The sequence below is a fragment of the Taudactylus pleione genome, unplaced genomic scaffold, assembly GCF_031769625.1.
Source record: "Taudactylus pleione unplaced genomic scaffold, aTauple2 ptg000073l, whole genome shotgun sequence".
NCBI classification, from domain to species: Eukaryota; Metazoa; Chordata; class Amphibia; order Anura; family Myobatrachidae; genus Taudactylus; species Taudactylus pleione.
Window position 1 is genome coordinate 4153047 of NW_028284475.1, and position 27938 is coordinate 4180984.

Consider the following 27938-nt stretch of genomic DNA (forward strand, 5'->3'; position numbering starts at 1 on the left):
GGAGACCGTGCTTTCCCCGCTCTCCCCCTGCTCCAGGATGCACTCTGGCCAATCAGCAGAGCAGGGGGAGGAGACCGTGCTTTCCCCACTCTCCCCCTGCTCCAGGATGCACTCTAGCCAATCAGCAGAGCAGGGGGAGGAGACTGTGCTTTCCTGCTCTCCCCACTGCTCCAGGATGCATTCTGACCAATCAGCAGGGCAAGGGGAGGAGACTGGGCTTTCCCGCTCTCCCCCTGCTCCAGGATGCACTCTGGCCATTCAGCAGAGCAAGGGGAGGAGAGACTGGAGTGCGTATTTTCCCACTTTCCCCCTGCTCCAGGATGCACTTTGGCCAATCAGCAGAGTAAGGGGAGGAGAGTGTACTTCCCCCCTGCTCCAGGATGCACTCTGGCCAATCAGCAGAGTAAGGGAAGGAGAGTATGCTTTCCTGCTCTCCCCCTTCTCCAGGCCACGCTCTGGCCAATCAGCAGAGTAAGAGGAGGAGACTGTGCTTTCCTGCTCTCCCCCTTCTCCAGGCCACGCTCTGGCCAATCAGCAGAGTAAGAGGAGGAGACTGTGCTTTCCCGCTCTCTCCCTGCTCCAGGCCACGCTCTGGCTAATCAGCAGAGTAAGGGGAGGAGACTTTGCTTTCCGCTCTCCCCCTGCTCCAGGATGCGCTCTGGCCAATCAGCAGAGTAAGGGGAGGAGACTGTGCTTTCCTGCTCTCCCCCTGCTCCAGGATGCGCTCTGGCCAATCAGCAGAGTAAGGGGAGGAGACTGTGCTTTCCCGCTCTCCCCCTGCTCCAGGATGCGCTCTGGCCAATCAGCAGAGCAAGGGGAGGAGAGACTGGAGTGTGTGTTTTCCCGCTCTCCCCCTGCTCCAGGATGCACTCTGGCCAATCAGCAGGGCAAGGGGATGAGAGTGTTCTTTCCCCCCTGCTCCAGGATGCACTCTGGCCAATCAGCAGAGTAAGGGAAGGAGAGTATGCTTTCCTGCTGTCCCCCTGCTCCAGGCCACGCTCTGGCCAATCAGCAGAGTAAGGGGAGGAGACTGTGCTTTCCCGCTCTCCCCCTGCTCAAGGCCACGCTCTGGCCAATCAGCAGAGTAAGGGGAGGAGACTGTGCTTTCCCGCTCTCCCCCTGCTCAAGGCCACGCTCTGGCCAATCAGCAGAGTAAGAGGAGGAGACTGTGCTTTCCCGCTCTCCCCCAGCTCCAGGCCACGCTCTGGCCAATCAGCAGAGCAGGGGGAGGAGACTGTGCTTTCCCGCTCTCCTGCAGCATCAGAGAGGAGCCGGGAGCAGACGGCCACAAACAGTAGACATGAAGAGTAATGGAGGCCTAAGGTAAGTAAACTACAATGGATAAAGAGGACTGGGGATGAAAGGGGTGTTGGAATGTAAAGAACTGCTGGGAGGGTGTGCTTCTTATTTTGTGTCATATGGGGATATCATGCTTCAATGTGTCACAGCAGAAATAGGTTTCACAACCACTGCGTTAGGAACCCTTGCCAATTATAAGGAAAAAAATAAGGACTCTAAATATTAAAAGTCATCACAAATTTATGTCAACTTTATATGATGGCAGACCACCTCAGTGACTCAATCTGAATCATTTACTGTAAGGAGTGCTTTATCCCATAAATATGTATCCAGGGGGGAGACCCAGAGGTCTCTTCTGTCACTACCGCTAATAAATTCAGTATCGGCTGAGGCGAATTCTAACTGAAAAACAGCATCAGAAATGGCCGTGTGACTCGTCAGAAGCAGGTAGACCGCCCGTGTTTTGCAGGGCCCATTATTGTGACCTGCGGCTTATGTCGGCCATAACACTGATTTGGAGTACATTGAATATTGTAATTTCATGATAGTGTGCTTCTCCTGTGCCATCTGCTACAGTCTACAGCATCAATTTCGGACAATTGTCTTTTCAATCAGTTTTGGTTAATGTATCAAGCAGTGAAAAGCATGGAGAAGTTTCCCATAGCAACCAATAAGCTTTGAGGTAGCATTTATAAAGTACATTCTTTAAAATTATAGGTTCGAGCTGATTGGTTGCCATGGGTAACTTCTCCAGTGGTCCACTTCTCCACGGATTCACTGCTTTTGACACAGACTAAACTCCTTCATAGACAGCCGTAGTTGCAGCGCCACCTGCTGGTCACTAAAGGAGGGTCTATTCCAAACATGGCACATGCACCAAAGTAAGACGTCTGGGACTCACGCTTGCGAATGGGGAACGCTAGTGCGTATGGTCCGATCTGTCCTTTGATGGACTACACGCCCCCTTAAAATGGGCGTATCTGGGCGGCAATTGGGCAGCAACCATGCAAATTCCATCTTGTGGGAGTGTCGTTGGCGAGTAAGCTGACTTTGTGCTCGTACGTAGCGTGCGGGCGGTGATGGTGCGACTGTTTCTAGGCAGATTTTTTGGACCCAGGATGGGGTGGGTGCAAGCTCCTATCCTAATGTTGACAGTAGTGGCTGCGGACGTAAGAACTGTGGGCAGGATAGGCTTCCACAGGCAGAAGCACCCAACATCGGCACACAGCAGCGGATTCTCACGACAGCATAAAAAAAGCAAGTAGTCGACCATGGCCATACAGAAAAGCGTCTCGTGTGCGTCAGACTCAGATACAGGCCCAAGGTTGGAAATTTCTAATTTGAATTAAAAACATGATAACCATGATGTTCCTTCTCATTTGAGAGAAAACCCTCTTTAGTGGAGCACACGTAAAAAAAAAAGCTGAATAGCGGTGGCTTGGGGGCTGCAGATTCAGAAAGCGGCCATCCAAAAATGCCGCCGTCAAAGAGGAGACAAATGCTAGAGGTCCTTACTGGACCTCTAGTGTTTGTCTCCTCCTTGGCGACGGCCATTTTTGAATGTCCGTTTTCAGCAGATTCCATGCGGACTAGCCATCCGCATGGACTCTGCTGAAAACGGCCATCCAAAAATGGCTGCCGCCGAGGAGGAGACAGATGCTAGAGGTCCTACTGGACCTCTAGTGTCTGTTAGGCCAGCGCAATGCACACAGCGTTCCCGGCACTGGGAACGCTGGTGCTGCCGGGAGAAGATGCTGAAAGCTGCATCTTCTCCCGTGAAACCCCCTGGCAACGAGCATAAACCCCCCTGGTAACGAGCATGAAACCCCATGGCAACGAGCATAAACCCACTGACAACGAGCATGAAACCCCCTGGCAACGAGCATGAAACCCCTGGCAATGAGCATAAATCCCCTGGCAATGAGCATGGAAATGGTAATGAGCATAATACCCCTGACAACGAGCAGGTAATTTTAAAGTAATTAGAAGCCTTACTGTGGGGTATAAAATGGTGTCGGGCAAATATGTAAGTGGCACTTTGGTAATAGGCATTACAGTGTGTGGCATAATGTGTAATGGGCATTATGGTGTGTGGAATAATGTAAGTCACTATACCAGGGACATTTGACTAGTGTACTGCCTTATGGAGGAGCAAGGACAAAATCCAGGGACGGGGTGACAGATATCCTAGTTTCTGCCCTGGAGACATAAACTTAAACGTAATGCCAATCGGTCAATTTTTAGTTCTTTCATACTCAATCGAGTTTCAACATGGCCAGGCTATTAACCTCTTCACCTCTTGGGAGACTAGAGGGATTAGGTCTATTGGGTGTCTATTAGATGACAATTTGAAAAGGCCTCTCGCATTCCAGCAGGCGGTGGAGAAGTATGATTTTCTTACATTTTCCCCCATTGCATATCATCAGGCTCAACACTATGTTACTGAAACCATAATTTATTTTTTTTTGCACAAGATTGGTCTAACTCACTTGACTCTTTTTTGGTCAACCCATCGCCCAAGACTAAAGCCATATCTATTCATTACAATTATTTCCGTGAAAAATATGACTATGAGAATGTTCGAACAGGGGTGCCCTGTTGGTTAAAGCATTTCACTGATCTGACAGTAGACAACCTGTTGGTTGCGCTGGAGAGATCCTGCCACCTTATACCAGCTAGCTCATATAAGGAATTATTTTTAAATACATTCCACAGGACATATATTAGTCCCCATAGAAGTTTTTTAATGGGTTCGGCTAACGAAGAAAGTGCAGATTTATTTAATTGTCTTTGGGCCTGCCCGAGAGTTTTTTGGCTTCATGTTAGGGAATTTGCAACTGATTCCCTAGTGAATTTTGTACCTTTCACTGCAGAGTGGGCCATTTTAGGTATATTGCCATCAGACCAAAGGGTATCTAAAGGCGGACGCAAATTGTTGTTAGCCATAAGTGCGGCTGCGAGGAAGACTATTCTCCAGGTTTGGATCCAGCCGGAAACCCCCCCTTGTCCCTTATTTAGGGAATTTTTTTTTATCTTTTTAGGATGAACTGGCGTCCCTAGAAAGGAAGGCAACGGTTGGCAAATTCTTTGAGATGTGGGAGAGCTTTATTACTACTTTGCCCCTGAATACACGACAATTACTTCATAAGTGTTATTCTTCCACTTCGTGGTTTGAATTACGAATGGTGGACGCTGATCCGCCGATACTGCTATGGGGGGGAGCAATATATCCGCATGGCGTAGGGTTTTATCTTTTGAAGTTTTACATTCAATTCTGTGTACTTATCTAGAAGAATTGTTTGTATTTTATGTAGTGTTGATGGTTACATTGTATCACTCCTTGTATATTATATATTGTAAGTTAGAATATATGTTAATATGCCTTACTTTGTTTTTCAAAAATATCAATGCAACTCTGTATACTACTGAGTGAAAATAAAAATATATATATAAAAAAAAAAAAAACTGATAAACACGGTAATACAATAAACATTAATGTTTAATTACATTTTACAGAAAATGCGTATTACTATAATCTACCTTTAGTCATGGACTCACCACGCTGCAGGCAGAGCGCACCGCCCTTTCCTTGGGGCCTGCGCCGTTGCTGAATGATTGCCTCTGTAACAAGCATTTGTGTTATTTTGGTTTGGAAACGCACCATTGTGCAAAGTGTGGTCTTATACAGCAGTAATGAAATTCCCTGCAAGTAATCCCATGAATAAATCACATATGTAATTATGGAGAAAGGAGGATATCTTGTTAAAAATAACAGGACTAGATTTTTGTGTTATAAGGACACAGACATTACAATGTTTCTTTGAAAAAAAATATTCCTGAGTCCTGGGAAAAGAAAAACAACTGTTTTCCCCTGACGTGTCTGCCAGCCTGCGTGCACCCAAGATACAGGCGCTCGGTAACGCACAGCATGCGCGCCTGGTCCACACTGTGCTGGGAGAGGCTGGGGTCTTCTTAGCAGCTCCCCAGCGTGACAAGGACGGGAGCGTGACACACGGTCACGCTACCAAAACGGCACACATCAGCGCTCACCAAGACATGTTAAATAAGGGAGATGGCCCGTGTCACGCCCCACTTTTGTACGTACTGAGATGGTAGGTGCCGTCCCGAGTATCACCTCTCGTTGTGACGCCTCTGGCTGGAGCTATCTCCCTTATTTAACATTAAATATTTGTGGCATATTCCCCAACAACACCCGTTTTCGGAGATATCCACAATCATTTAGTATCCCTGCAATGTATTATAGAGGAACCGGATATCTGCTGCTGTCCCTCTATTTCCGACAGCAACAGCTGTCAGATTTACCAAGCAGAGCTTCAGCTTGGCCCCCCATGGGCTACACATTGAAAAAGTAGCCGGGAGAGGGTTCTGCAGGGGAGGAGCTGACGTCTCCTCCTGCACCAGGACGTACTCTGGCCAATCAGGCGCGGTCACTTCACTCCCAGCACATCGCAGGGGCGGGCTCCATACGGAACCCCTGTCCCTGCGTGTGCTTTTTTTTATACAGTTCATCTCGGTGCTATGCTAATATGGCGCCCAGATCACATTGAGTATGTGATCAGTGATAAATGGGCCCCTTGGTGAGAGCTGATGCAGAGCAAATGACATGAGATTTTAGTTAAATTGCGGAGATATCACTAGTCACGCATATGTGAACCCCTCCACCATAGCAAACCAGTAAGCTTAGAGATAGAGAAGCACCACCCTCCTAACACAGCAACCCTGCTGCACAGTGATTACAGAGACTAAATAGAAATACTCTATATACTGTAGGGCCTGATTCAGAGTTGTTTGCGTCATTGTAATGCATATAACACTAATGGTGGCAGTGTAATCATATTTCCCTGCTTTATTGAGATCCTGGAGGGGCGATCCAAGTGGCAAGTGAGGGGGGGAGGGGCGGTTTAAATAATTTCTGTAATAGTGGTCCCTCCCCAACACAGTATGGTGCCGCCACACCGGTATTTCGCTGCACATCTGGGGGTTTATTTTACGTGTTCATGCCCGATATTTAAAAGGGCAGTGCTTTTACTAACCGCGTCTTTCTAATAAACGCACTGCCCTTTTAAATATCGGGCATGAACACGAACAGCAGTGTCGGGTTTTGCAACCCAACTCTTCGCATATAAACCCCCTGGAGTGTAAGGGAGCTCTCCACTAAATTCAGGAGATTCCCAAACATTCCGTGAATGTATGATCTAAGGGTATGATTTCGGCATCCCAGCGGTCTGGATGCCGACGCTTACCTTACCGGCGCCAGAATCCCAACGCCGGTTTGAGTCCCAGCACCGGCATCCCGACCGACAGGATGCCGACGGTAACTAGTGGTGTGGGGGGAGGGTTAGGGGTTAGGCACTAGGGAGAGGGTTAGGGTGCTGGGAGGGGTAGGTTAGGTCTGGGCAGTAGGGGGGGGAGGTTAGGTTCAGGCACCAGGGAGGGAGGGTTAGGGATAGTAAGAGGGGTAGGGTTAGCATACCGACCACCAAGTGTTGGTATGTTAACCCTGTTGGGATCCAAGTGTCGGGATTCTGACCGTCTGGATCCCGTCTATCGGTATTACATACCAATTCCGATATAAGGACGTCATGTGTGGTACGGTCTCGGCGGACACTACAGGACTACAATCCCCATCAGGTCATGTTCCGACTATGGGGGTCATTCAGACCCACTCGCGAGCGGCAGTACGCTCGCAAGTGGGTCGATGTTCCCCACTGCGCATGCGCACGACGGAGGAAGCTCCGCGTGCGCATGCGCGAGACCCGGCGAGCGAAGGACTTTCCTTCGCCCGGAGTGTCTCACCAAAGGAGGCGTGCCGGGGCCGTGCCTGCCAGACAGAGGGAACGCCTACCGTCTGAAGCCGGCCCCACTGACATCACTAGTGATGTCAGTGGGAGTGATTTTGGCTCTGATAGAGCCAAAATCACTCCAGGGCTTGCGGTTGAGAAACCCGACCACAGGGTTTCACTCGCAAGTCCGATGGTCGCGATGGTCAAGACCATCGCGACCATCTTGTTGGACGCTCGTATATGCTGTGGGTGGTGACCCACAGCTATACGAGCGTCCAGGAGGACGCTCCATATTAATGGAGGAGGGCCCTGATTCAGAGCGAGCGCTCTGGTCAGAGCGTCTGGCTCTGAATCAGGGCCTATGATTGTAATGTATTTTCTTTTTTTTTTACTTTCCAATACCCCATTGCAATAATATGAAGCCTAGATAATAAGAATAGATTGCTGAGAAAAAGAGATCTCTTATGTATCAGTGTACAGCAGGTATACAGCGTGCTCCGGCAGTGGGCTGCCGTGAATCCTGCGCAGGTTTACGCTATAAGGCGATATCTCTCATCTCTGATCGGTGAACTTATTACAACTGTCCTGTCATTCAGCGCTGCTCTAATTCATCCCGACTTTAGCAATAAACCCCGTAATCATATACAGGCCAATGTTGTAATGTGATTTCCCAAAAGTCGCAGGTCATGTCTCCCAGCATATTAAATGCATGACACGTTTATTACATACCAGGCGGCCTGGTGGTGTAATAAGAAGTATGTAAAGGCTGCTGTCTGGACAGGCCGGCTACCCCTGCATCTAATTTATGCAGCATCCCAATACTATACTAACGTAGTTCCTTAGCGTCCCGCAATGCCGGCCCCCCTGCCCAGCTTGCTGACACTTTCCTTTCTCACTTCCCTTTCATGTTAGTTTATGCCGATGACTTCCCTTTCATCTTGTTCCTCCATAACTATGGGAATCCCAAGTGACATCTATATTCTATAGAATCACGCCCAAGTTATAGAAATCCGCACTTGGTCCCATCACTCTCCTCCAGAGAACCGTCTGGTCTTATTTCAGATTTTGTCCTTTTAACCCGCTCCCCACAACTTTTACATTCCCAGTCTGTGAACTAGTAATGCTCTCATGCACCCCTTCCCCCCCCCCCCCCCCCTGTTAAACGGAATGGAATGTCCGGACGGCTGATGGCTTTATGCAAAAATACTGTGGGGAGCAAACAAAAGGAGTAATAGAGAGGGGGGTGCGCTGTGATGTGACAATAGTTCTTTCATCTGAATGTTCCCCGTGAGGATGAACCGATCCGGTCACAGAACAAAAAAAGCTGCAATTAACTATAACATTGAAACTTTCCGTTGTTATATAGTTCTACTCGGGTTAAACAAAAAAAAAAACGTACACAAATTGACAATTGTCAGTCATTCTCAAGGTTCCCTGTATGAAGGATTTCATTTTACCCTCCTAGGCCGAGAATGACGTACAGATACTTTAAACCCACTTATAGATGGTGTTTTTTCTCTATTGTACGCTTCATTTTTAATATGCATTTGACTAGGATAAACTTCCTTTATCCTAACAGTTTTACTCCTGCTAATCTGCCGATCTTCTGTTTTGAAGTAGGTAGGGGTGGAATAACCTGTACTTAATCATCTCATCAGAATCTTGTTGGTATGTTCTCCCCGTGTTTGCGTGGGGTTCTTCCGAGTGCTCCGGTTTCCTCCGTCAATCCAAAAACATACTGGTAGGTTAACTGGTTTCTGGCAAAAAAAATTAAATTGATGTGTGCGTTTGTGCCTGTGTGTGTCTGTGTGTGCATGCATGCCTGTGTTTGTTAATGTCATGATGTGAGGTGGGGAATGGAGGTTGCAGGAAGCCACAGACTGAGAGTTATATAGTGGGAGGATCAGGGTCCCCCAGCAGCACAGTATATCAGGAGATGAGTGATGTTTTAGTGAGGAGAGGGCTGCATATCACAGGGGCAGTGACATGATGTGAGGAGAAGAATGGAGGCAGCAGGAAGTCACAGACAGTTACTGTATATAGTGGGAGGAGCATGTTTCCCAGCAGCACAGAGCATATCAGGAGATGAGTGATGTTTTAGTGAGGACAGGGCTGCATGTGACAGGGGCAGTGACATGATGTGAGGAGGGGAATGGGGGCAGCAGGAAGCCACAGACTGAAATTTATATAGGGAAAGGAGCAGGGTCCCCAGCAGCACAGAGTATATCAGGAGAGGAGTGATGGGTCAGTGTGGACAGGGCTGTATGTGACAGGGGCAGTGACATGATGTGAGGGGGGAATGGAGATAGCAGGAAATCACAGACCAAGAGTTATATAGTGGGAGGAGCAGGGTCCCCAGCAGCACAGAGTATATCAGGAGATGAGTGATGTGTCAGTGAGGACAGGGCTGCATGTTACAGGGCAGTGACATGATGTGAGGAGGGGAATGGTGGCAGCAGGAAGTCAGAGCCTGAGAGTTAAATAGTGGAGGGTGCAGGGTCCCCAGCAGCACAGAGTATATCAGGAGATGAGCGATGTGTCAGTGTGGACAGGACTGCATGTGACAGGGGCAGTGACATGATGGGAGGAGGGGAATGGAGGCAGCAGGAAGCCACAGACTGAGAGTTATATAGTGGGAGGAGCAGGGTCCCCAGCAGCACAGAGTATATCAGGAAATAAGTGTAGTGTTAGTGAGGACAGGGCTGCATGTGACAGGGGCAGTGACATGATGTGAGGATGGGAATGGAGGCACAGACTGAGAGTTATACAGTGGAAGTAGCAGGGTCCCCAGCAGCACAGAGTATATCAGGAGATGAATGGTGTAGGCATACGTCCCAACCTTTCCAGTTATGGTGGGACAGTCCCACATTTTGCCATCACTGTCCCACCTTCGGGCTGCAGTGTCCTGCAGGGCAAGGTTGGAGGGAAGGTTAGGAGGTTTCCCTCTCATCTGCTATGAATGGTTGTCGTGTGCACTACCGAGAGGAACTGGGGACACGGAGCCACATCCATATTTTTTACTGTATATGTCGTGCAAATAAGCCATGTCTATTCAGGGGAACAAACTTCTGGGAATTGTTTCCACATAGCAGTTCTTGTATTACTAAAGCATGACGCAGGCTTGTGCTGACACAGACCTGCCACCCACAGACTGTTTCTGCCATGTTGGAGCTCAGCAGCATCTCCTGGTCCCTCTTTTAGTGCTCAGCTGCCATACTGACCACCACATGCCCGAGTTAAGGTATTTTTATTCACTCTGTGCTGTGTTCACCCAACTTCTATACCACTGATTTCAGAGAATACAGATAATTATTCTGTATACTGATTAGTATTCTCCCCTCCTCCTGTACACATATACTGACTGCCTCCCCTCCTCCTGTACACATATACTGACTGCCTCCCCTCCTCCTGTACACACATACTGACTGCCTCCCCTCCTCCAGTACACATATACTGACTGCCTCCCCTCCTCCAGTACACATATACTGACTGCCTCCCCTCCTCCTGTACACACATAGTGACTGCCTCCCCTCCTCCAGTACACATATACTGACTGCCTCCCCTCCTCCAGTACACATATACTGACTGCCTCCCCTCCTCCAGTACACATATACTGACTGCCTCCTCTCCTCCAGTACACATATACTGACTGCCTCCCCTCCTCCAGTACACATATACTGACTGCCTCCCCTCCTCCAGTACACATATACTGACTGCCACTCCTCCTCCAGTACACATATACTGACTGCCTCCCCTCCTCCAGTACACATATACTGACTGCCTCCCCTCCTCCAGTAAACATATACTGACTGCCTCCCCTCCTCCAGTACACATATACTGACTGCCTCCCCTCCTCCAGTACACATATACTGACTGCCTCCCCTCCTCCAGTACACATATACTGATTGCCTCCCTTCCTCCAGTACACATATACTGACTGCCTCCCCTCCTCCAGTACACATATACTGACTGCCTCCCCTCCTCCGGTACACATATACTGACTGCCTCCCCTCCTCCAGTACAAATATACTGACTGCCTCCCCTCCTCCAGTACACATATACTGACTGCCTCCCCTCCTCCAGTACACATATACTAACTGCCTCCCCTCCTCCAGTACACATATACTGACTGCCTCCCCTCCTCCAGGACACATATACTGACTGCCTCCCCTCCTCCAGGACACATATACTGACTGCCTCCCCTCCTCCGGTACACATATACTGACTGCCTCCCCTCCTCCGGTACACGTATACTGACTGCCTCCCCTCCTCTGGTACACATATACTGACTGCCTCCCCTCCTCCGGTACACATATACTACCCGCCTCCCCTCCTCCAGTACACATATACTGATTAGTATTCTCCCCTCCTCCTGTACACATATACTAACTGCCTCCCCTCCTCCAGTACACATATACTGACTGCCTCCCCTCCTCCAGGACACATATACTGACTGCCTCCCCTCCTCCAGGACACATATACTGACTGCCTCCCCTCCTCCACTACACATATACTGACTGCCTCCCCTCCTCCACTACACATATACTGACTGCCTCCCCTCCTCCAGTACACATATACTGACTGCCGCCCTCACCTCCAGTATACATATACTACCTGCCTCCCCTCCTATAGTACACATATACTGACTGCCTCCCCTCCTCCAGTACACGTATACTGACTGCCTACCCTCCTCCAGTACATGTATACTGACTGCCTCCCCTCCTCCAGTACACATATACTGACTGCCTCCCCTCCTCCGGTACACATATACTGACTGCTCCCCTCCTCCGGTACACATATACTGACTGCTCCCCTCCTCCGGTACACATATACTGACTGCCTCCCCTCCTCCGGTACACATATACTGACTGCCTCCCCTCCTCCAGTACACTTATACTGACTGCCTCACCTCCAGTACACATATACTGACTGCCTCCCCTCCTCCAGTACACATATACCTGCAGCCTCCCCTCTAATACAAATATACCTGCAGCCTTCCCTTCTCAGGTACACATAAACCTGCATCCTCCCCTCCAGTACACATATAGCTGCAGCCTCCCCTCCTGTACGCTATATAGCTGCAGCCTCCCCTTCAGTACACATATAGCTGCAGCCTCCCCTTCAGTACACATATAGCTGCAGCCTCCCCTTCAGTACACATATAGCTGCAGCCTACCCTCCAGTACACATATAGCTGCAGCCTCCCCTCCAGTACACATATAGCTGCAGCCTCCCCTCCAGTACACATATAGCTGCAGCCTCCCCTTCTCTTTGAAACTTTAGGGTGAACTTTCTATATATACTATTAAGGTCTATTTTCCAAATATAACCCATCTTCTTTTGTGTAATTAGCTAAGAACACTCTCTTTTGCTTAAGCCAAGTCCCTGAAGGTAGAGAGCCTGCAGGAAAGGTGAGTGCTACACAGGGCCGTAGCTAGGGTAGTGTGACCAGTGCCATGGCACAGGGCACCCCAGGGCAGGGGGCGCTGTTTGGGCTTTTCAGTTTTCCTATTTATTATCATTCTCACTTGTAGCTTCCTCTTCTCTTATCTCCGGCATCTCCTGGCCTCCCCTATCTCTTCCCTGGCCCTTCCCCATCAGGTGCACTATATTATGTCCCTATTTATCCCCAGCATCTCCTGGCCTCCCCTATCTCTTCCCTGGCCCTTCTCCATCAGGTGCACTATATTATGTCCCTATTTATCCCCGGCATCTCCTGGCCTCCCCTATCTCTTCCCTGGCCCTTCCCCAACAGGTGCACTATATTATGTCCCTATTTATCCCCAGCATCTCCTGGCCTCCCCTATCTCTTCCCTGGCCCTTCCCCATCAGCTGCACTATATTATGTCCCTATTTATCCCCAGCACCTCCTGGCCTCTCCTATCTCTTCCCTGTCCCTTCCCCATCAGGTGCACTATATTGTGTCCCTATTTATCCCCAGCATCTCCTAGCCTCCCCTATCTCTTCCCTGGCCCTTCCCCATCAGGTGCACTATATTATGTCCCTATTTATCCCCGGCATCTCCCGGCCTCCCCTATCTCTTCCCTGGCCCTTCCCCATCAGGTGCACTATATTATGTCCCTATTTATCCCCGGCATCTCCCGGCCTCTCCTATCTCTTCCCTGGCCCTTCCCCATCAGGTGCACTATATTATGTCCCTATTTATCCCCGGCATCTCCCGGCCTCTCCTATCTCTTCCCTGGCCCTTCCCCATCAGGTGCACTATATTATGTCCCTATTTATCCCCGGCATCTCCTGGCCTCTCCTATCTCTTCCCTGGCCCTTCCCCATCAGGTGCACTATATTATGTCCCTATTTATCCCCAGCATCTCCTGGCCTCCTCTATCTCTTCCCTGGCCCTTCCCCATGATTCCAAGGCCCTTTTTCAGGTGCACTATCTATTGTCCCTATTTTAAAAATGTGTGTGTGGGGGGGGTGGGGGGATGGTGCCAATGCTTCACTCTGGCCCAGGGCACCAAAAAGTCTAGTTACGGCTCTGGTGCTAGATACACCCTGTTATACTGTGTACCTAACAAACAGACATAGGGTGATGGTACTGTCTGTACAATAGCCTGGCTCAGCATATAAACTCCAGATCCCAGATAACCATTCGTTCCGGGCCAGGTTATGGAAGTGGAGGGTAATCAAGAGAAAAGGGGTTAAAATTAATAATGTGAGAATTTGTAACTTACATATAGGGAGAAAAAAAATATATATTTACTATTCCCTACAACATCTGTATTCTTATTTCCCCCCCTTACTCCTGTATTAGGCAGGTTGCACTTCCTGTCCTGTCCGGTCCCAGGTTCCATTCTACGTCATCGCAGCTGTCCACATCAGATGCTGGAGATATTACAGACAATCTGGAGGCGTTTCCCTCCCTCGTCCCCAGCCCCAGAGCAAGCCAAGCCCACAGTATTCAGGTCAAACAGAAATCTGCAGAACGTGCGTCAGCTGACGCCATCCCGACAGATGGGCTGACACAAGTGTTACCACCGCTGGGCTGAGCCTCTAAGCCTCTCAGTGCAAAGCCCCTTCCTAAAGTGGTCCAGGGACGGGAGGATTCCACCACTCTCCCCGCATCCCTGGCAATCCCCAAACCCATCACTTTATGCGGATGGTGATTTCACCCTTTCTGCCCACCCTCCTCCAATGTACGGCAAATTCTACCACCCCACTCGATGCTCGTCCATGGCATCTGGCCGGGCAGCGCTCCATCTCTGACTGACGGCTATTGTTTATCTCTGCACTAGAGATGAGTGAAATGTAACACCGCTGCCTTCTCATATGAGTACGACGTCGTGTACTAGCATAAATATTGGTAACATCGACGCACATCGACCAGCCATGCAGCGGTTGTGGCAGGTCTGATCTGTCTCACATACAGCGTCTCTCCTGACACGCAGAGAGCTCTCATGCTGCGTAGGAGGTCGCAATGGCTAATTTATGTACGCCCATGTAACGGTAAGACACGCCTGCGTTTTTCCTAAACAAACGTTTTTTAGGCCACAACCACTTCTGGCGCTGCTCAATTGGTCATGTGACTTTGTGCGCAGACATCATGGGACGCATGAAGGCATTGTGTGTAGGGAGGCCAATCCTGGGTGTTTTTTTCAATCCTGGGATTCGGGATCGAAAAAGGATCAATCCCGAGATACCTGGGATTGAGTTAGTGACCGGGGCTGGCGGGGATGGCTGAAGGGGCGGGCCGGCGTGCGGCTGCGCATTGTGACCTCTGGCGTCTCGTCACGCTGCGCACAGCCGCACAGTTGGGGGGCCGGGGCAGCGTCTGAGTGAGTGCTGCAAGTGCTAAAAAAATACTAAATAGCGCATGCGAACATTAGTCCCGAAATCCCGGGATTGTACGCTCCGACCCCGGGATTGAAATCCTGCCAATTTTAGGCCAAACTCACAGGAACCCGCCCATCCCGGGATTGGCCTCCCTAATTGTGTGCGACTGTCAATCAGCTCCAAAGTGCTGATTATACTGTAAATGTTTTTACTTTTACTGTATATAAACCTTTGTGTGTTTTTATTTATTTTTTTAAATAAAAATATCATCTATTCAAATCTGCGGCTTTAAGGGGTGGAAAGACCAGATCACTTTTTTATTCCAAAATATCGTATTGGGGCTTGACATTTCAGCCTTGGTCCCGGCCCCGGAGTCGTCACAAGTCACGTTTACAGCTGAAAAAGTGCAAAAAGACGTGTATGCGCAGGAAGGACGTGTGAGTTGCGACCGAAGAAAGTCGCATATCACATTTACGACAAACTTTATATAAGGCTCTTGGTGAATTACCTATGCAATGAAGAAACTGATGACAACTGGTAGCCTACAGCATATAATGACATTATACATAGCTCAAAAAATAATTGCACTGTCCAAAAATATATCCGTGATGCGTATCCAAGTTATTGTATATTTTGTTAGCCACAATCAAATAAAATGCTGGTGACTTTGGGTCTCCTGGATAAATGTAATTTTCCTGTCATTTGGAGCTTCATGACTAAAATATAATTAATTTATATTTCAAAAATCCCCCCCACGCCCTGTATTACTGCCTCCGCTATTTCCCTCCTTATTAAATTGCTTAGCGGTGCTCCTCGCAGTGATGTCTTTAGGGAGCGCTCTGTGATCATACCAGCATGTATGATATTATTCCTACGCAACAACGATTATTTACTTTTTATTTCTATCTGGCTTTTGGGAGTTTCTGGATATTGGGTAACAGATCCTACACTTACGCCGTCGTAACGCATTTTTATTTAATGTGGCCGACTGGACTGTGTAGCAGAGAAGGGGTTAAGGTAGAGTCTGCGCTGCCTCCATCTGTGAAAAGGATTTTGGGTTGTGGATATTAAGACCAGTGCGGAGCTGGGAGTAAGTTTTATAGAGGAAATAGACTCTCTTCTCCTCCTGTCACATCTGACCGTACTTCCTTCCCAACACAGTTTCTCATTTCTAAACTGCAACGCCACAACTCAGCTTCTTCATGCACATAGTCCCCTACTCTCGCACGCTATGTGATCTTGTTGCTAGTTCCTGCACCCTGACCCTGAGGTCCATTCAGCCGGTGTGGATGGATAGCCCACCTGGACAGCTCAGTAATGCGCCTAGTGTAAAAGACCTAATAGTCCAAGACACGTCTACATAAAGCGGTTCCACGATGATCACGTTTGACGAACTCTACGTCCCAATAGGTCATTGGGTAGGAAACCTAGTGATCATTTAAAATCGGATGTCATTTTTGGACGTGTGACTGACACAGAGAAAATGGCTGGATCAGGCCAGGATGCCACCGACGTGGGATTTGAACTGGTTCCCGATGTTGTCTTTGAGATCCAGCGTTACTGGATTTAATAGGGCATAATCTCTAGCCATGAGTCGGGCATGGAAGTTTAAAGTGTTTTGTAAGCTAATTTAGGTACCGCTCATGTACTGACCTGCTCATCAGGGCCGTAGCTAGGGTAGTGCGGCCATCGCACAGGGCACCACAGGTCAGGGGGCGCTGTTTGGGCCTGTCAAATTTCTGTTTATTATCATTCTTCTTTGTAGCTTCCTCTTATTGCATCCCCATTATCTGCTGGCCTCCCCTATCTCTTCCCTGGCCCTTCCCCATGAAGCCATGGCCCTTTTTTGGGTGCATTATGTCCCTTTGAAAAATGAGGGGGGCGCCAATGCTCTTTCTGGCACAGGGCACCAAAAAGTCTAGTTACGGCTCTGCTGCTCATCACTAGTCTGAGAGGTCAGTGGATGACCTGGAAGCGTTAATTTTATGTGCAATCCACTTGTTTGGCCGAGCATGTAAATGACGGCAGGCCCCATGCCCGGAGCTGCCTGCGTTAGACACCAGAGACACAAGAGATACAGCATTAAACACAGTACAAACAAGCCGAATACTTGGGGTATGTTAATAGTTATACTGAACCAGTTGCTTTAGTTTCACCAGAAAAACCGAGATCCAAAGACATCTGCTCTACCCAGCCTGCCAAACTTTCCATGGACAACCTGTCCGTGCCATTGCTGAAGCATGCTAGTCTCCAAATGGGAACACATACACGTAGAATGGGCAACGAAAACTAAAATACAAGATGTTGCATGAAAAAAAAATGCTAGCAATAACCTTCACAAACATAGATGTAAAAATATTAAGATGTAAGTTGTATGTATTTTTGAAAGATGTTATTATGGAACATATTCACCATTATACTCCTAAAGGCCCCCATTAATTATGTATCCGATGCGCAGCAGCAGATACCAAATAACCGTAGCAATTCAATATCGCGCCGGAGAAGGGACAGCCGCTCCGAAAACAAAGCAGCCATCCCCACGAGCCCTAATTACTAGGGGCGAAAAGATTACACTGCCCGGTTCGAACCCAGCAGTGTTATTGCAAATGCGTGAACTGGGTTCATGTATGCGCACTGTCTGAGAGAGAGAAAGACAGTAGGGGGTCAAGGGATCAGAAGGGGTACATCGTTGCAACCCAGACCTCCATCCCATATGAAGGAGCGGGGACAAACGCCATCTGAAGATGGCGTAGACTCCTGCAATCATGCCATACCACCACATGCCTGCTAAGTGAGCATTATAATGAAGGAGCCCGTTACTTCATTCCAACCAAAGTAGATGAAAAATAATCTTTTCATCTACTTTTCATCTCCCCTTTGTTTGTTTTTTTAAAGTCAACTTGATGTACCCATTGGTGGTAACCATGTTTTGGGGAGTATTTTTCCTCTTTAGAGATACATTGGGGGGTCACAAACGTTTGCCATGTATCCCACAAATGGCTACTTATGCCCTTGACCAGGTCTGCCCAGTTTGGCCCTCCAGTCAACGAACAGATAAGTGATGTAATAACCCGGTGACTACATGCGTGCTCATAATGAAACATCTCTGCCAGCGACACAAACACAAGTGCATTCACAGGTGCACCCGTTACTGTGTTATCTGCTATGAGACGATCTTGTTAAACACCCACGCACACATCAGAATGGTTCTTCTTCTGCGTTCTGCAATACATTTTCTCATTTTACATACAATCTGTCTACACATTGCACCTTAATGCAGCTCCGGCAACTGGGAGGCAAAGTAACAAGTTTATTTAAATGGAATGAAATCATAATGCTCCGCGCACCGTCTTCCCGGCACTGCGAGCGCAGCACAATCTCAGCACAGTTCTGCAGGATGTGTGATGGAAATATAGAGATGAGAAGGGAGCTTTCTTGGGTGGAGGAGGTGAAAAGAAAACTAGATGGTTTTATATATATATATTGTGCACCTTATTTCATATGCATTTGATACCGTGATGAGATGGGTATATTTGGGGCTTAGCATATGTTGTATATTCACTGTTTTATTAACGTATCCTGATAAGTATTTTTGGATGGATATAACCCATGTTTGTCTAGTCTCCCAATGTGTCTGGGAGACTCGTACATCCCGTGTCAATTTGAATATAATAATAATAATGTTATTTATATAGCATTTTTCGGGTGTGGTACAAAAGATGGACAATGTAAAGGTCAACAGTCAATGGGTTTGGCAGGTACAAAAAGTAGACAGTGCAGAAAGCCAACAAGAACAATAGTTCGACAGGTGTAAACGATCGACACACAGATTGACGACACAACAATGGTCAACACATTTTTATTTTTTTGTAATTTAACCTTAATCCTCCCCCTAGTGCCTAATCCTAACCCTCCCACTGGTGCCTGTCCCTAACCCTCCCCATGGTGCCTAACTCTCCCCCAGTGCCTAACCATAACCCTCCCCTAGTGCTTAACCCTAACCCTCCTCCAAGTGCCTAACTCTAACAGTCCCCCAGTGTCTAACCCTAACCCTCCCCCTAGTGCCTATCCCCCTCCCCCAAGTGCCTAATCCTAACCCTCCCCCTGGTGCCTAACCCTCCCCCTAGTGCCTAGCCCTAAACCTCCTCATGGCGCCTAACCCTCCACCTAGTGCCTAAGCATAATCCTCGACCTGGTGCCTAACCCTAACCCTCCCCCTAGTGCCTAACTCTAAACCTCCCCATGGTACCTAACCCTCCCCTAAGTGCATAACCCTCCTCCTAGTGCCTAACCGTAACCCTCCTCCTGGTGCCTAACCCTAACCCTCCCCCAAGTGCCTAACCCTTAACCCTAACCTTAATAATGTTGAAAAACCATAAAAATAAGTGTTGTCCATTGGGTGTTATGTGACTGGTTGGTAAATAGCCTGGCAGCTGCATTTTGTACCAGCTACAATCGGTGCAATGGTTTTGGTAGCGGCCATTGCGGTAGTCTAAGCGTGTTGATACAAATGCAGGTATGACTGTAGGTAGATCCTCTGAGGGAATTAAGTGCTTGATTCTGATGTTACTCAGATGAATGAATGAGGATTTGATTTTAGCTGATAACTGAAGTCTGCTGGATACACACTGGCCGATATATTGGCCAATCAATTGGTCGGCCAATATATTTGCTGGCCATCGGCCAGTGTGTACAGACGATATGTCTGTGAACCGCGTCGTTCACAGACATATTGCATGGGCTGCGCTGCACAGCCGACGGACAGATATACCTGCAGACATTTCTGTCCATCGGCGAGTGTGTACGGGCGGTCTCCGGGCACCATGGCACCTAGCTACACTTCTGCGTGCACTGAGTGAGATTTAGTTCAGTACGTGGTTAGTCATTTTAAAATGAGCTTTTTTTTTTATTTTTTATAATTTTCCGGCCCATAATTTGCTGGTATATAACAAGTGTCCATCAGTACCAATGATTAATATGCAGTGTTTAATTTGAATATAAAAAAAAAAGTGGAACGCAAAAAAACTTGTGACTTATGTCTAGAATCTTTAAACACTAAAAGCTATGGGGGAGAGTAATCCAAACTTCTAAAACGGAAAAGTGGATGTGTTGCCCATAGCAACCAATCAGATCCAAGCTATCATTTATCTTGTACATTCTAGAAAATGATACCCAGAATCTGATTGGTTTGGGGCCAAAAGAAGTGCGTATTTAATTCCTGTCAGTCCGTCATACTGATGCATATTATGGATGGGTGGGGGGGTACAATGAAGTAGTTAGAAGCAGCTACATGTAATAAGTCACACATACAAATTCCTCTTACAGTGTGAAAGTTACATTGATGACCTAAAACGTGCATTAATCTGGGAGATCTATCCCTGGGTGCTTCTCGCACATTACCTGTGTTATCTCCTCCCCGCTGTACCCCCATTTCCTCACATTGCCCCCCGCCCCCCTATTTTTTTTGCGACTTTGAAAGCAGAAGGGAGTCGATAAAACAATGAAAGGATTTGCCTCGCAGACTGATCATGAAGAACAAGAGTTAAATCTGCTCGTTCCAATTCACTAAATAGGAAGCAGGCATGTTACAGAAATGCCTTAGATTTATTTTTGGTTTACTTCGGAAAAAAATAGTTCCTCTCGTAATTCAGAGAAGAGATAAACAGGGTGCACAATCCGTAGTGGGATATAACTCCCCATAAAGGGCCTGATTAAGAGGTGGACGCAGTTCCTGCCGTGGTTGCCATTTTTTTTGCAGAGTCGGAGTTTCGGTAATACGCAAATGCTTGTGTATTAGCGTGCACCGGACAACGCAAGCCAGGAGATGCCCACTTTCAATGCCTGTGGACAGTGCAAATCCGCCAGTGGTTCCAAACACCCCACCATCAGCGCACCATCTTGTTCACCATCTCCCCCTCAACTCCGGCTAAGCATGGCCTCTGTGGATGCGGCTCTGCGCTTGCCATGTAACGCGCCCATGAGACTGCCTATTTTTGGCAAACACTTAGGCCACCTCCCAGTCACCACCCACTAACGCCCATGGTTTTACCTCACCAGTTCTAATGCCAACGTCTCCATACACAGTAGCGGACTCACAAGGGAAGTGGTTTTCGTTACTTATTACGCATGCGCAGTAGCAAATGATCGTTCAATTGCGCAAACATCGGCAATGCGTCCAACATCGAATTAGGCCCAAAGTTGGCTACAGGCAGACTCGGACGTGTGGAAAGGCCACATAGGCACAGGCCTGCGGTGACACAATTGGCATTTAATTATATATACAGTGTAGATATCTTTAGACTAATTGTGTATGGTCTGCGAAATGCGTGCGCAGTGTGAGGTGGGTGCGCGCTGCTACTCCAATGTCTCACACTGCGAGGTAGATGGGACTGACTCAGCATTCGGTATTGGGGGGGAGCAGAGGGGTGAAGGATGTAGCGGAACGGGGGGGAGGTCAGGATGGAGCAGGGGGGGTAGTAAGGGGACAAGCAGCAGTCAGAGCTGGGGGGAGGAGCAGTGGTAAGAGGGGGCCAGGCTGGGCAGAACGGGAGGGGGGGGGACAGACTGAGGTGTCCCGGGTTCCTTTACTATTATTTACAGTATATAGATAGATAGATATCCTAAAACAGATATCGCAAAACAGGAAAATGCCAGTAGTAATAGTAACTTCTGTAGGCACGGCTTCCTAAATAATTACCCCACACGTAAGTGAATTCTTAGCACCCTGAGACAAGGACAGGATATCTCCTGCGTTAGGCATTCTTAAATAGGCAGAATATTTCATTGAGATGAGCGGTTTGGTTTTGCTGAAAACCGAACACACCCGAACTTTGGGGTTCCAAATCAAAGTCGCAGCTCAGATCACTTTTAGGGGTTCCGAGTAGAACTGAGTCCCAGTTCGGGTCTATTTTTGGATTGCATTTAAGTCCCTCCCACATGAATAACTGGAAATTAAGTTAATAATACTATAGGAACAAAAGCAGGTCTAAGTTATATGATTTTAGCTGTTTTTATCATTTTTTTAAAAGAAATTCAAAACCCAACCAAAACACTTGAGGGTGGTTTTGTCAAAACCAAAAATACGGGGGTCCACGTGCATCGATAAGAATATTTAAATGATGCACAATATGCCATTTCTAGATCATCCCGACTCGGTGACACTGGGGGCCTATAACTCTCATGGGGAGCGATTCAATTGTTTGACCAGCGGCTTTTTTTTTTAAGACGCGCCGACAGAGCAATTCAATTGTTGCTCTGTCAGGGCGTGATAGCCGCCGGCGACGGCATTTCTGCACGCACTCAGGAGGGCGCGAGCAGAAATGTGTGTGAAACAGATAGCGCGCCGTAACCAGAAAATAAGACGGGTTTAGACGCCCAAACCTCGTCTCATAGGCGGCGAAGAGGGCGATAATTAATGAGCACCCACGACAATTGAGTAGCAAACTGGGTGCTCATTAATTATCCCGACCTAAAAAACATTTGAATCACCCCCACGGCGTCGTACATGCTGGATGGGATAACAGTGTATTTCTTATGCACCTGAAAAACCTGCATAAAATGTATTGTTATTTATAAATTATTTATTCCTCAAGTCTACAGAATCAAATCCAATCACAAGAAATGCATTTACCATGCAGAAAGGAAATTAGGAATATAATTGTGCAGCTGATCAATAGGGGTTTTAAAGGTACAGCACCCTCAAAACAGCTGGTAGCCGGGTATAACCCCCCCCCTTCCCCAAATTGCTTTTTCCTTCCTGTGATATTCATCTGAGATCCCAAATTCCCCCGCTGCCTCACAGCCTGACAATCAGCCCCACTTCCTGTGGGCTGGGGAGAGAGCAGAAATACCAGCATTATCTGTACATGCCTGGTTTGCTAATGTTACACCAAAGAAGGCTGTTTCTGTTCATTTATTCAGTATCAACAATGCCTGGCTTTAACCCTCTCGGTGCTGGCGCGGGCTCAGCTGTGAATACCGTCAGTCCATGAGGTATTAATTGCTTCTAGGGTCGTATGAAACAGGGACAATTAAGCTGAATACATTTTGGAAGCCTGAATGAATACGTAATAAAGAAATTAGTAAAATGATAAAAAATACAAAATAAATACATGTGCCATACAATAAAATGATACATGATTTATTGTAAGTAATTACATTATTTCTAGGACTTTGGTGAATTGCTTAAAGGTCAGGTTCAACCACACTGCTCTTTATCAATAGTTGATCCCCAAAGGCCACTCACCTGGGGATAGCCATTGGCGATCGATATTTTGCAACCATCGATGGTTTCCTCCAGATGGTAGATACAGTAGCTGTACCATCCATCACTTTTTAGTACTGCGCATTGGAGGCCACAGTACACCCATTTGCGCCCACGCAGACCTGAACCATTGATGGTTTCCCCCCCGATGAGTAAAAAAACATTGATGGTTATCACATCGATAGACAATCTTACACTCACCTGCGTACAAGGTGGTCAGGGATGTGCCTTGCCCCGCCCACCGACTTAAGAGAATGCCATCATTAAGCCCGCCCACCTCATGAATATTTAGTCAACAGTGGCATGATGACAAAACAAATGTCATAAGCTCTTCTTCGGCCCTCTTGAGGAAGAGTATGGTGTCAAGTCACCCTCACCAATGGGTGACCTACGTCCCTGGATTATGCTTCTCTTTCTCGCTAAGCCTTCACTACGTGAGGCTGCAGCAGTGGGTGGGGCCTGGCCATGCAAATCGCACTTCTGGGGGCTGGGCCATTATTTGAGGCCCGGGTCAGAAGTCTCACATCTGACCATTGCAGGGCATGTACAGTCAATCTAAGTTACATGTTGTTCCAGTGTGGGAAAGCTGCTTACAACTAGACATAAGCGAAGCCACTCTACTTGCAACATTAGATATACTTATTTGATACGGGAGGTGCAGGTCAGTAACAATAATAGTAATAAACTCTGGTAAAAATTGCGAGTGAGAGAATGCCCCATCTGTGTCAAACCTGTTTGTCTTCCCCTCCCTTTTAGAATGTAAGCTCTTACGAGCAGGGCCCTCTACTCCCTGCTTCTCCCTACTTTAGATTCATCTACTTCTTACTCACCACTAGGACACCTAACACTTAGGGCCTGATTTAGAGCTGAACGCTCTGACCAGAGCGCTCGCTCTGAATCAGGGTCCTCCTACCTTTTTTTGGAGCGTCCTCATGGACGCTCGCATAGCTGTGGGTTACCACCCACAGCTATAGCGAGCGTCCATGATGATGGTCGCGATGGTCTTGACCATCGGGCTTGCGACGGAGACCCTGCGGTAGGGTCTCGCTGCCGCAAGCCCTGGAGTGATTTTGGCTCTATCAGAGCCCAAATCACTGCCACTGACATCACTAGTGATGTCAGTGGGGCCGGCTTGAGACGGTAGGCGTTCCCATGGGACCGCCTCCGTCTGGCAGGCACGCCCACCAAAGGGGGCGTGCTGTCAATCAACATCGACAGCACGCCCCCCTTGGTGCGAGACCCAGAGCGATGGAGAGCCCGTCGCTCGCCGGGTCTCGCGCATGCGCACGTCGGAGCTCCCTCCATCGTGGGCATGCGCAGTGGGGGAACATCGACCCACTTGCGAGCATACTGCCGCTCACGAGCGGGTCTGAATGACCCCCTTAGTTGCTTATGCTCTGTTGCTTATCTGGGTGTTATGGTCGCTAATGTAGCAATATATATTATCCATGTCCTGGTCCTGTATTGTATTGTTCTGTAAGTCGCTTGTCTACAACTTGTTTATGTACTTTGTAAGGCGCTGCGGAACATTTGTGGCGCCATATAAATAAATAATAATAATAATAATAATGCAGGATGAATACAGACGTGTCAGTGATTTACTAATGAACCATAACTTCTGCCCTGTACTCATTAGTCTCCATGCCTGAAGCTATGTAAATGCTGCTTTTACTGTATAACCGCAAAACAGGAAATGCCAGTAATAATAGTAACTCGTGTAGGCTCGGCTTCCTAAATAATTGCCCCCGCTCGGTGCATGTCATCCCACACGTGACTGAATTCTTAGCACCCTGAGACAGGGACTTCCCGTTTCCAGAATATTATGCAAATCTCTAATGCCTGTTACTGTAAATCACTACAAGTCCCAGCCTTAACTACAAATAAATGACCCGTACAGGCTTCTATGTTGTGAATGTTATTAGTAATCATTTGTTAGCGGGTTATTCACTCAAGGGCGACTTTTCAAAGCTTGGAGAATTGAAAGCGGCAATACTATTAAGGACAAAACACACGTAATAGCACTGTTTTATATTTTGTGGATAAGAATGACAATAATTGTTGGCTTTGAAAAAAAAAAAACACTGTTTAGTGAATAAACCCCATACATATTGTCAGCGTATACTCCTGGTGTACCCTGGCTCATCATCATCGGAGTGTATTTGCCTGTAACAGGTGCAAAATATACACCTCCTCCTAACAGTGCGTGTTTCAGCCGCTCTGCATGAGCCCTATGTACTTCTTTATTTATTACCAGTTATTTATATAGTGCACACATATTCCGCAGCGCTGTACAGAGAGTATTTGGCCATTCACATCAGTCCCTGCCCCAGTGGAGCTTACGCTCTATATTCCCTATCACATGTGCACACACATACACACTAGGGTTCATTTTTGTTGGGAGCCAATGAACCTGCCAGTATATATTTGGAGTGTGGGAGGAAACCCAGGCAAGCACAGGGAGAATATACAAACTCCACACAGATAGGGCTATAGGGGGAATGTATGCAAACACTCCTTTAATGCACTCGGTCTGTGCTTGCACGTCTCCTACCCTCTGCCTCTACAGCCGTATATAGGTGCAAGGGCCAGATACGTGCAAGGCTGCTGTGTCTTATATGTATGCTTTGAAGGCATGCGCGGTGCGGATGTGTGCGCAATTTACACTACACAAACCGGCATCATATCAATCAGACTTGCCTAATCTCCCGGAACAGCCGGGAGGCTCCCCGAACCTCGGGGGGTGATGCCGGCTGCCCGGGAAAGTATCCAAGTCTCCCAGAGCTGCCCGCGTCCGCCCGAGTGCAGTGGCCAGTCAGGGCGACCGATGGCACGGTTGGCTCTGAATCGTAGCTTTGTAGCCCTACGCTTTGCAATGCTGGCAATCTCTGCATTGTATAGCGGGGGAGGACGGGACCACCGAGACGTGATCGCGCCGCCACGTTCCCGCCCCACCCACCTGTGCCGCACCACGCCCCTCACTGTGCCCCCTTCCAGAGGGGGGCAGCCAGAAAGTCTTCTAGTGTGATTTCAACTCCGCTTCAGAGACCTGAGTGTTCTGCGTTTTATATACATTTGTGTGGCTGGATGGCGCAGAATGACCTGTGTTGCATCCCCTTGGATACGAGCCTGACACTGCCAGATACAGTAGGCAGGGTGGTATAATAGACTGCGGAGTCCATTGTACAGCACGCTTACTCGCCGACTCAGGAACCCTGCTCGGAAGTCCCTCTTGTCTGCCTGCCCCGCAATGTGTTTCCCTGTCACACGCCCAGAACTTCCGAAAATGACTTTGCACTGATAGACCATAAGACCAGATTCTCTACCGAGAGACTTTTATCTAGTCCCATTGCTGAGGGCGTAGCAAGGGAAGGGTGGGGTGGTCCCCAATAGCTGTGCCTCTACTGCCGCCCAGGAAACTATCCACAGTGCTAGACCAGTATCGTCAGTAAAGAAGGGTTAACTGAAAACTGAAAGCACCGTATTATCACCGAAATATCCAATACTGCCTGTCATTGTCAATCTCTTCCCACATGGGCACCAGCCTCTTATCCCTGCCAGCCCCTGACCTTCTAATCCTGCCAGATGCCCACAGAAAGTTCCCTCATCTCAGGGAAAGGTGACCAGATCCCACAAGTTTACCCTCCCCATCCTCATTCCCAATTTCGCATATTAATTTCCTCCTGGCCTCTCAGTCAAAACAGGGGCGAGGGACTTGCCCACATTTCCGGGAGCCGGCAACTGTTTAACTAGGGGCTCAGAGGCGTCCTCCAGGCAAAAGTTGACTAACTGCATCCACATGTAAGGTGATGGCGCTCCAGCATTCAAGTTCTGCTGGAGGGGTTTGCTGACGGGCGCAGACACCCTACAGCCAGATGTTTCGGGTTTTCCATATATATCAGATATGACATTTCGCATTAGAAGGATGAATGTAAAGGCTGGTTTGCGAGAAACATGCCCCTCGCCCTCTATTCCTATACCTGCCAGTGCCTGAGCACAAAAAGTACATACGGCCACTCCCAACACATGCCCGTGCTGCCCTGGCTCATCTTTCCTGCTCGGTGCCAACCATCATTTAACCCCATCCAGGAAGCAGAAGTCTGCCATTCTTACCGTATCCTCTGTCAAGCAGATAAAAGTGGTGTAGCGGTATCTCAGATGGACCAGCAACTTGTCTCCTCTGCTCCAGAACCAAGTCCTCTCCTTGTAGAGGCGGCCGTCTCGCTGCCTGGAGATATAAGGCTGCGTATATATAATATATGTGCTTTATGTTGGTCTCAGCAAGTGACTCAGCTGATGGAACCCACTGCTGCTGCTGCTGCTGCTGCCTCTGTCTGCAAAGAAATTCCCTTCCCCTACAGACAGAACTGAATTCAATGTGGTCTCACTCCACCCTTTGTGCTGAGTGATGTCAGACTGTGCGTGTGGATCTGTACGAGAGAGAGAGAGAGGGAGAGAGAGAGCGAGAGCGAAAGATGTCTTTGTATTAATTACTACACACCCAGCATGGGAAGCAACATCTATTCTACAGGGAGGCTGGGAGGAAGTAGGAAATTTGGGGCTGGGGATTTTAGAATTTACTTAATGAGTTGAGAGAGAGCGTTTGTTCTCATTTAACATCCTGCATTTTAAAATGCAGAGTTTGACCCTGATTTCCAGTGAAGGATCGAAAGATTTATCCCTAGTTTTCAATACTGATCATCTATACAGCAAAATTCTGCTTATTTTCTGTATTCCATGCAATTTTCCCCCGTGATTCCTTTTGTGTAGGCTTTACAGGTTAT

The 27938-nt window shown here is 48.1% G+C and overlaps 1 protein-coding gene across 1 annotated transcript in view; it reads right to left on the reverse strand.

Moving 5' to 3' along the window:
- PEA15 (proliferation and apoptosis adaptor protein 15) overlaps window positions 1–27403 on the reverse strand; it is a 67359-nt gene extending 39956 nt beyond the window's left edge. The window contains exon 1 of the mRNA XM_088467597.1: window positions 27268–27403. The gene's annotated coding sequence lies outside the window, so the exon portion shown is untranslated. The remainder of the gene's footprint in view (window positions 1–27267) is intronic.
- Window positions 27404–27938: the final 535 nt, after the last annotated feature.